The 8094-nt window shown below is 45.5% G+C and overlaps 1 long non-coding RNA gene across 1 annotated transcript; it reads right to left on the minus strand.

Annotated features, from left to right (window-relative positions):
- Positions 1 to 546: 546 nt before the first annotated feature.
- LOC141417133 (uncharacterized) lies at positions 547 to 7734 on the minus strand. Its single transcript, XR_012441744.1, has 3 exons — positions 7391 to 7734; positions 6188 to 6301; positions 547 to 836 (listed from the first exon to the last, which is right to left on the minus strand). It is a non-coding gene; the product is annotated as an uncharacterized lncRNA (long non-coding RNA).
- Positions 7735 to 8094: the final 360 nt, after the last annotated feature.

Genomic DNA, 8094 nt, shown 5'->3' on the forward strand with positions numbered 1-8094 from the left:
AATTGTATTTTTCCATTTAATTCAGAATATAAAGATACCTGACTTTATCTTCCTGGTGAAGAATGCCTGCCCGAGAGGGTAAGAGAATGTACACACACACATACACACACACAGAGAGAGAGAGAGAGAGATTGTTGAGTAATGAAGATATGCCTTCATCTCAAAACTCTAAAACAGAGTCTAACTCAACTCTAGCAGGACTAGAAGCACACATGTTGGGCCATTTCTAGCTGCCCTCTCTGTCTCAGACCTTAGGTCCATCGACATTATTCAGAGCTATGGGTCAGCCACTTACCTTCAGAAAGCCAAGCTATTGCATCCTTAGCCCCACCCCCAGACCCAGCTCTATGTAGCCCCTGATGAAGACTCATGACCACCCATTCAAGTAGGGTCTTGCCTACCAATGTCACCTAGAAGGAAGGATAAACCCAAACTGAAGCCAGTGAGTGGCCCTCTGTGCCAGGGAGCTCACTGCCTGCTACAAGCCAGACACGATGTACAGGAATTATAAGGCACCTTGAATTACCCATTAAGTGCTGTCAGAATATCACTTTATTTCTTTTTTAATATTGTATGTATCTGGCCCCTGGAAAATGATGATGATGCTATCTCCACGTGGCCAGATGACAAACAGACTTCCCTTGTCAGGAGCCACCACCTTCCTCTAAAACTGACTCTGAGCAAACGTCAAGAAGTGAGGGTAGAGGCTCAGCGACACGTGAATTTCTGCACTTGCACTTCCATCTTTCCTCTTCCTCTGGCTGCCATAGCAGATGAGAGAAGGTTCACCGGTGTCCCTCCATTGAACCTCCCTCCAGTCAGCTTTCTCAGGCTTCCTGGGCAGGATGGCAGAGACAACAGTGTCACTTCCTCACAGTAGCCTTCCCTAGCTTCCTTATCTAAGTAGGTACCTTCTGTGGCCCTCCCTCTGAACACCTGTCTTTTCCCCTTCACAGCCCACATGTTTGCTTGTTTAATGTGTCAATCAGCAAACAGTAAGCCCTACAAGGGCTGCCTTGTTCATAATTCTACCTACAGTGCCTACACGCTGCTGGGCCCAGACTGGTCTCAGGGACCATTTTTTAAAGTCACTTCATCTTCAGTAAATGCTTCTAGACTACATTGAGCCACATTTCCTAAAGCAATCAGGGCTTCTCAAACTTTATCATGTATCAGAATCACCTGGAGGAGGGTTTGTTAAGCCACCCCAGCCACCACCACCACCCTGCCCCGCCATTTCTGATTAGGTATATCTGGGGAGGCCTGTGGATTTGCACTTCAGTATGCCAGAAGATGACAACACTGCTGGTCACTGAACCACTTTGAGAACCACACCCCTGAGAACTCATCATAAATGCAAACACCTATGTCCTGCCCTCCTACCTTCCAGTCATATTTATCAGAGCTGTCCATATGAATACAAGAAAATGGGTTCTTTAAGCCCAGTTTGTCCAAACTGAATAAAATTACTCTTATCCCTTGTAAGGGAGTAAATTAAGGCCTGTAGGTGCCAAGTGAGGTGAGTTGCTCAGCAAGGTCTGGCAAAAACAGCAGAGAACTTTGCGTACCAGATCCATGCTTCCTGTTCCAATCACTGAGCTGCACTTTTCTGACACCAACTGTAGAAATGAGTTGGCGTTCGAGTGGCTTATTAGAGAACAGATTATTCTCTGTTTTGCTACTCTTTCCATGTGAGTTAATCTGCAAGTCTAAAGTCCAAGCAGGTGCCAGACTTATTCCAGCAACTGGCACCCAATTGCATTGAGAAAGCACAATTAGCACTTTGTTAATGTACTTCAGAACGAGATAATCTACATATTACCCAAAGGTGGCCTGGGTTCCCACTGCACTTTACCTTAATGTGCCAAAGTACAGGTTGCCCAGTTAACCGGGCCTTTGCAAATCCTAGCATTTGCCAGGCTACAGTCCCTTCCTCTTCATGGGAACAGGGAAAGGATTGAGCTTCTGTAGCTAAGAATCTAAAAAGCAATCTTTCTTCTTCCTCCTCTTTTTTCTCCTCTTCCTCCTTGCCCTTTCTCTTCCCCTCCCTCTACCTGTGTTTCTGCTTCTGCTTCCTCCTCTCTGTCCCCTCCCTTTCTGAACTACTCAGTCCCCAAACCATTAGGAAAAGCCAAGAAGAGTAGGCACTTTTGCCAGTGCAGTCTCAGTGGCCCCCAAAAGATATTTGAGCCCAAGTTGGAGAAGGATCACCTTCCCTTCAAGAGCAGCTCAGATGAGGGTAGGAGAGATGTTTCTACATGACAGGGTGGCCAAGGTGGGGAAGCTAGCATGGAGTGTTGCAGCTCCAGCAGGGCAAGCAGCTTCATGTTGAGGGCAGCCAGCTTGGGATATGGGGAAGAGGAGTGCTTCTCACCAGGATGGGAGAACTGCTGGGCACCAGTATGGAGACCAATTCAGATGAGGGGGTCATCCATGCCCGGAGGGGTTAGTAGCGATAGAAGACTGGCTTCACACAAGAACATTGATCAATTAAGAAAACACGTTAACGGCCTATGTCTATAACCCCAGCTACTTGGGAGGCAGAAATAGGAGGATCTCAGTCAGGAACCAGCCACAGAGGGAAAAAAAAAATCCTACTTGAAAAACAGCTCAAGACCCTACCTGAAAAACAAACTAAAAGCAAAAAGACTGAGCATGTTGCTCAAGTAGGAACATAGTTGCCTAGCAAGCATGAGGTCCTGCTCCCACTACTCAAAAATACAATAAAATAAAAATAAAATATGTTCAAAGATAACCAGATTCAAATGTCCCATCATCAAAGAGAGGAATTACATATATCAAAAGGAAGAAAAGTAAAATGAGTCCTTAGGTATTTTTGAGATTTATGATACCCATGTGAACTCATGGTAGGATAGAAAGATAGATAGAATGCAACTATATGTAAATACATGTGCATTTATTTCTTCACTCTGTCTACGAAGAGGGCCTGGGAGCCACTCCTATTCCAATGAGCACATCTTGCCCCAGACTTGGTTTCTGAATATCATTCTCCACTGAATGGAGCCAGGACTCCTTGGAGAATGAACTGAGTCCAGACCAGAACAGAAAAGTGCTGGATGAGGCAGAATGTCATATTGTGCCAGAAGTAAGGAAACGTGAAAAGGACCCAGAATCCAGCAGGAGGACTCCCACTGATGCAATTTGGGCAAAATAATCATAATCATAGGCTACAATGTATCAAAGAAAATATGAACCCATAGGTTGATATTGATATAAATAGATAAGTGAACAAACCTAATCTCAAACGATCTCCACACACATTTCTGACAAAAGGGAAGAGAGTTACTTTCCTGATGAGACATCTGGCAGACCCCACCATGAGCAAGTGATCAAAGTTAACTTCACCAGCTCTGGGACAAATCAGAATCATGGCCACCTGATAAGATGCAATGAGAGCTTTCTGTGAAACTTCTGCCAAAGACGTGTTGTCTGCATCTGATCGTGAGGAAGCATCAGACAAACCCAAGTGAGAGGCATTAATCATGACAGTTGGCCAGTGAGCCTCAAAATATTGACTCTTGGGAGTTAAGAAAAGGCTGGGGAACTGTTCCAGAACAGAGGAGACTACAGGGACTTAACTCCACAAATGAAGTATGCGACCTTGGGTTGGGTCCTTTTTTCATAAATGACTGGACCAACTGGCCAAACTTGAATGGGGTCTGATGCTGGTAAGGAATTAGTTCACTTCCTGCCTTTGATAGTGTCTATAGCCCTGTGGCAGCACATCCTTGCCTGTGGGATACACAAACTACAGTGTTCATGGGTGGTGGATATCGAATCAGCAACATACTCTGAAACAGCTCAAGAAAAAGAAAGGTCTTTGCACCATGTTTGCAGCTTTCTAAATGATTGAGACCGTTTTGGGAAAACCATATAAGAGCTATGGCAATGATGACCAGCAAAAGCCTTCAGTCTCCTTCAGCCAACATTGTGAGGCTAGGCTCATGATGAGCTCAGCGTGCTCAGAGATGCAGGGTGAGTCAGCCTCACCACATGGTGAGGTCATTGTAGTCGTGCCTGCCATGTTAAATATCCAAGCTAGAGAGGAACTGAGGAGGAGATGGAGTGACCTGCCATTCTGGAGCCCTGCATTGATTTTGGGAGGGTTTCAGGTCATTGAATTCTCTATCATGTGACGTTCTTGGTCACGAGAGCCACGTCCTGGCTTCCTGTTCTGTCTGACCCCCCATAGTGCTCTCCTCCCACACTGTACTCTGAACAGCTTCCTCTTCCTGTCCTCTCCTCCTTCTCATGAGAAAGGCTGTAGGGCAGAACATCTCTCTTGTGGCACATGTTCAAAGAGGGACGTGCTCATCTCAGGACTCCAGGCTCCTGCATGCTAAGGACAGGAGACCTCTGTCAGAGGAGCTTTGAGTTCACCTCTGTCACTACAGTGCAGGCAAACACAGCAAAGAGCATACGATGTACACCCAGGAGAGAGTGGCTGGGAGTGAGGGGTCTGAAAAGCATGTCATGAGAAGATGCAGGAGAGGTGAGTCATCTGCCTTTAATGTCGAGAGGCCCATATTAGAGTGATCGTGTAGAGCTCCAGATTAAAGAGCTAGAACCAATACAAGAAGAAAATAAAAGAAGAGGGGTTACGTTCCACATAGGAAGGAGCTTTCGTTAGAGTAACTGGATCTACCCAGTTACTCTGTGTAACTCTGTGTGGTCCGAGAGCACATGAGAAACACAACAGCAATGTCAAGGTCAGGGGTTCCAGCTTCCTGGTACCTTACATGTGTGCTCTGCCTGATCATCACACCACCACAGAGGCTGTCTCCGAAGTCCACTTGGATCATTAGTCCCACATGCTCCCATTAAGGAGCATTTATTCATATTAAGGACTGGGTGGCAGAGGGTGTGCTGTGAGGAAAGAGGACACTCTGACTTTGGGAGCCTGTCCTGCTGACGTAGCAAAGCCCAGTAGCATCCATCTTTGCTCTGCTCACTGAATCTCTGGCTCTTTTCCTAGTGGATTAGTTCTGATCCATGTCAGGATAGGCTGGTGTGACCTGGAATCTTAACTCTAAAGAGGGCATTGGTACAGCAGCCTCAGAGATGCTCAGTTGTGGTTATGGCCTCTCCAAAGGTCAGGATGGTCGCTTGCCTGATGAAAACTCCCATTATTGATTTCTCTTACTTCAGCCCTCAACCCACTATTTCTTCCCCATAGCACGGGTGAACCAGAATAGACTGCAGGTTACAACTCCTAAGGACAACAGAAAAGCTGTCTTCTCCTTCCCACTTCACCACCAATCGGTGAAGAATCCACAAGGTCATCATAACCTCTAGAGAGAATTAGTAAGATACATCAAGTTTTGTTATCAACATGGGCCACCTAGAGACAAAGGTTAGGGGTAACTTTAGACTTTCCACGTGGAAAGTTGTGATACATTGAAGACTCCACCACATACATGGTATTGTTTCAAATTTGCAGTTATTGTTGCCATTGAATTTATTTATTTTTTAATAAAAATTTTATTAGGATATATTCATTCAAAGTGACGATTCCAGTTAAACTTATATTGTACATTATTTACATTTCCCCCATTGTCTCTCCTCCTCAGCCCCCTCCCCACCCCACCAAAGCAATTGCAAGAGGTTTTTTTAGTTCTGTTTCATATAGGTATATGAAGTCCATCAACCATATACTGTCACCTTCATCTCCTTCCTTCATCCCCCTTCCCACTAGTAACGCCCTCCCCGCATACACTGTGCCTATTTTACAGTCCTGGTTTTCATTATTAATATTTAAGTTGACGTTCAAAGGGGAGTCTCAATGTATGCCCACTGTGGGTGTGCTTTTCTTTGGGCTGTTCAACCCCTTCGAATACTCTCCCTTACCCTTTACCTCCCACCCCATTTTCCAATAGCTTTCAATACACATCCTTATATCCTCTACCTTCACACCTTATGATATGCAATTTACTGTTGCTATGTCATTCTCTTTTCCTTTCCCTCTTCCCCCGAGTTCCACAGAGCAAGAAGTTCCACTGTTACAAAACAAGTTCTATATCTAAGTTTGTATATGATCATGCTTGTTTTTGTGTATATGTTTATCTTTGGATCTGTCTTCCATATATGAGAGAAAACATGTGTCTTTTGTGTTTCTGATCCTTGCTAATGTCACTTAACATGATGTCCTCCAATTGCATCCACTTACCTTCAAACCACATGTCATTGTTCCTTGTGGCTGTAATACTCCATTGTGTATATATACCACAATTTCTTGATCCATTCATCAGTTGTAGGGTACTTGGGTTGTTTCCAGAGCTTGCTGCCATTGAATTTAATTAAAGAAGACATGGTGATTGTAAGGCAGAGGAAGGGACTTTGAATAGCATATGGAGAGGATGTTAGAGGGGTGGTCATGTTGGATGTATTATTCCCTAGGGGCCTGAATAGCAAATTAGAGAAGAGATATCTTAGTTGACATTTGATGTTCAATTTCCCGGGAACATTAGGCCTGATGAGCTTACAGCTCGGATACAACACCAAGCAGACCCAATGGCCAATCCTCCCGTCTAAACACTCCCACGAAGAATTTTAAGCAAGGCCACTTAAGATTTCTAAGACATTATTATTCAGCTTACACTCCACACAGATTCATTTGCACAAACCACTTTTACAGAACCCATGTATTCATGTCACCTATCACTAACAACTTTATTTTAGTGCCTTGTCAGAACAACTGACAGGCAGACTTTTTTTGTTAATTTCTGGAAACTATGCTTACTTTGGGTAAGTACCACTTCTGCTATGCTGCATGTTGCATGGCACTGCTAACGTCATCTTCCACTACAAGTGGAAGGACCAGAGAACCAGCCCTAAGCTAAAACACGAACAAGCAGACAATGCTGGACTGGTGGTTGGTCCCAAGACCTGATCCATTAACTCCCTGGAAGTCTTTGGAAACTTTGGAAACTCCCCTTAAAGTCCCCTGTCTCTTCAGATGTGGGTGGAACACTAGAATCCCTGATTATCCATCTGCTCTGATGGCAACTCCTTCCCCCTCTGAAAGGCTCGGTGGATAGGAGGCTGAAAGAAGCATGTGGGAGGGGAAGAAATTACTGTAACCTCTTCTCTTTCAATCATAGGTCCAAGTGCTAAAACAGAGCCCTGCAGACCAAATCTGCTCCCTCTTCTCTATAATATTCAGTCAGTAAACTTATTCTCTGTGATACTCCTCCTCTCCAATCCACGTATCCTTAGTTGTTTTGTTCACACCTCTCTTGAGTCTCTTTGTCATCCTGATTATCCCACAGTCAACTACTTTGTTCAGAACCTGCTCCCAGATCATCTCTCCTGTGTGGTCCCCTTGTCCTTGGCAGCTGACAACCTGGGCATTCAGGACCTCATCACCCACCTTCACTCTGAGCAGTTGTCTGCAGCTCTTGAAATTCCATAGCTGGCTTGGGGTTCAGGCCGAGACAATTAGAACTCCACATGCTTCTAGGACACTGTTGATACCTGGGCAAAGCATCAGGGAGGCAGACATGGAGCCTGTGGCTGGGCTGGGGTGCTGGTCAAGGGCCTACACTCCAGCAAAGCAGCACCATGCACTTATAGAAGATGAAAAGAGAGACCCGTTGCCATGGTGATGGTTAGGCAGCCTAGACTGCTGCTGGCTGTGAGGAAACGGTACCAGGGAGGATCCTAAGGAGCTGCAGAAATTCACCCACACCACTAACTAACCCTCTGCGGGCACGAGTCAGATGGCACTCTGGCTGCCAGTCGTGGTTCAAGGAAGAGCAGGGAACAGGACTAACATTTTCCACCCCAGGATGGGGAGTAGGAGGTCTTTGAGGCCGCGTGTCTGGGTGTGATGACACAGTGGCCTGACAAAGCATCAGTCTCTTTGGACAAAGTCTCATTTGGCAGATGTGACAGTGACATTCACTGTCTTGCCACAGCTGAGGGTTACAAGCAAACTGAGGCAGTCACTGTTCCTCAGTGCCCTGGAGATCTTTGCACACGCCCCTATTAGCGCTAATTACATCGTGCTCTAATTACTTGTTTGCTCGCCTGCCTCTCCCACTAGAGCAGCATGCACTGTGCGGAGACTGTCTT

The sequence above is a fragment of the Castor canadensis genome, chromosome 2, assembly GCF_047511655.1.
Source record: "Castor canadensis chromosome 2, mCasCan1.hap1v2, whole genome shotgun sequence".
Lineage (NCBI taxonomy): Eukaryota > Metazoa > Chordata > Mammalia > Rodentia > Castoridae > Castor > Castor canadensis.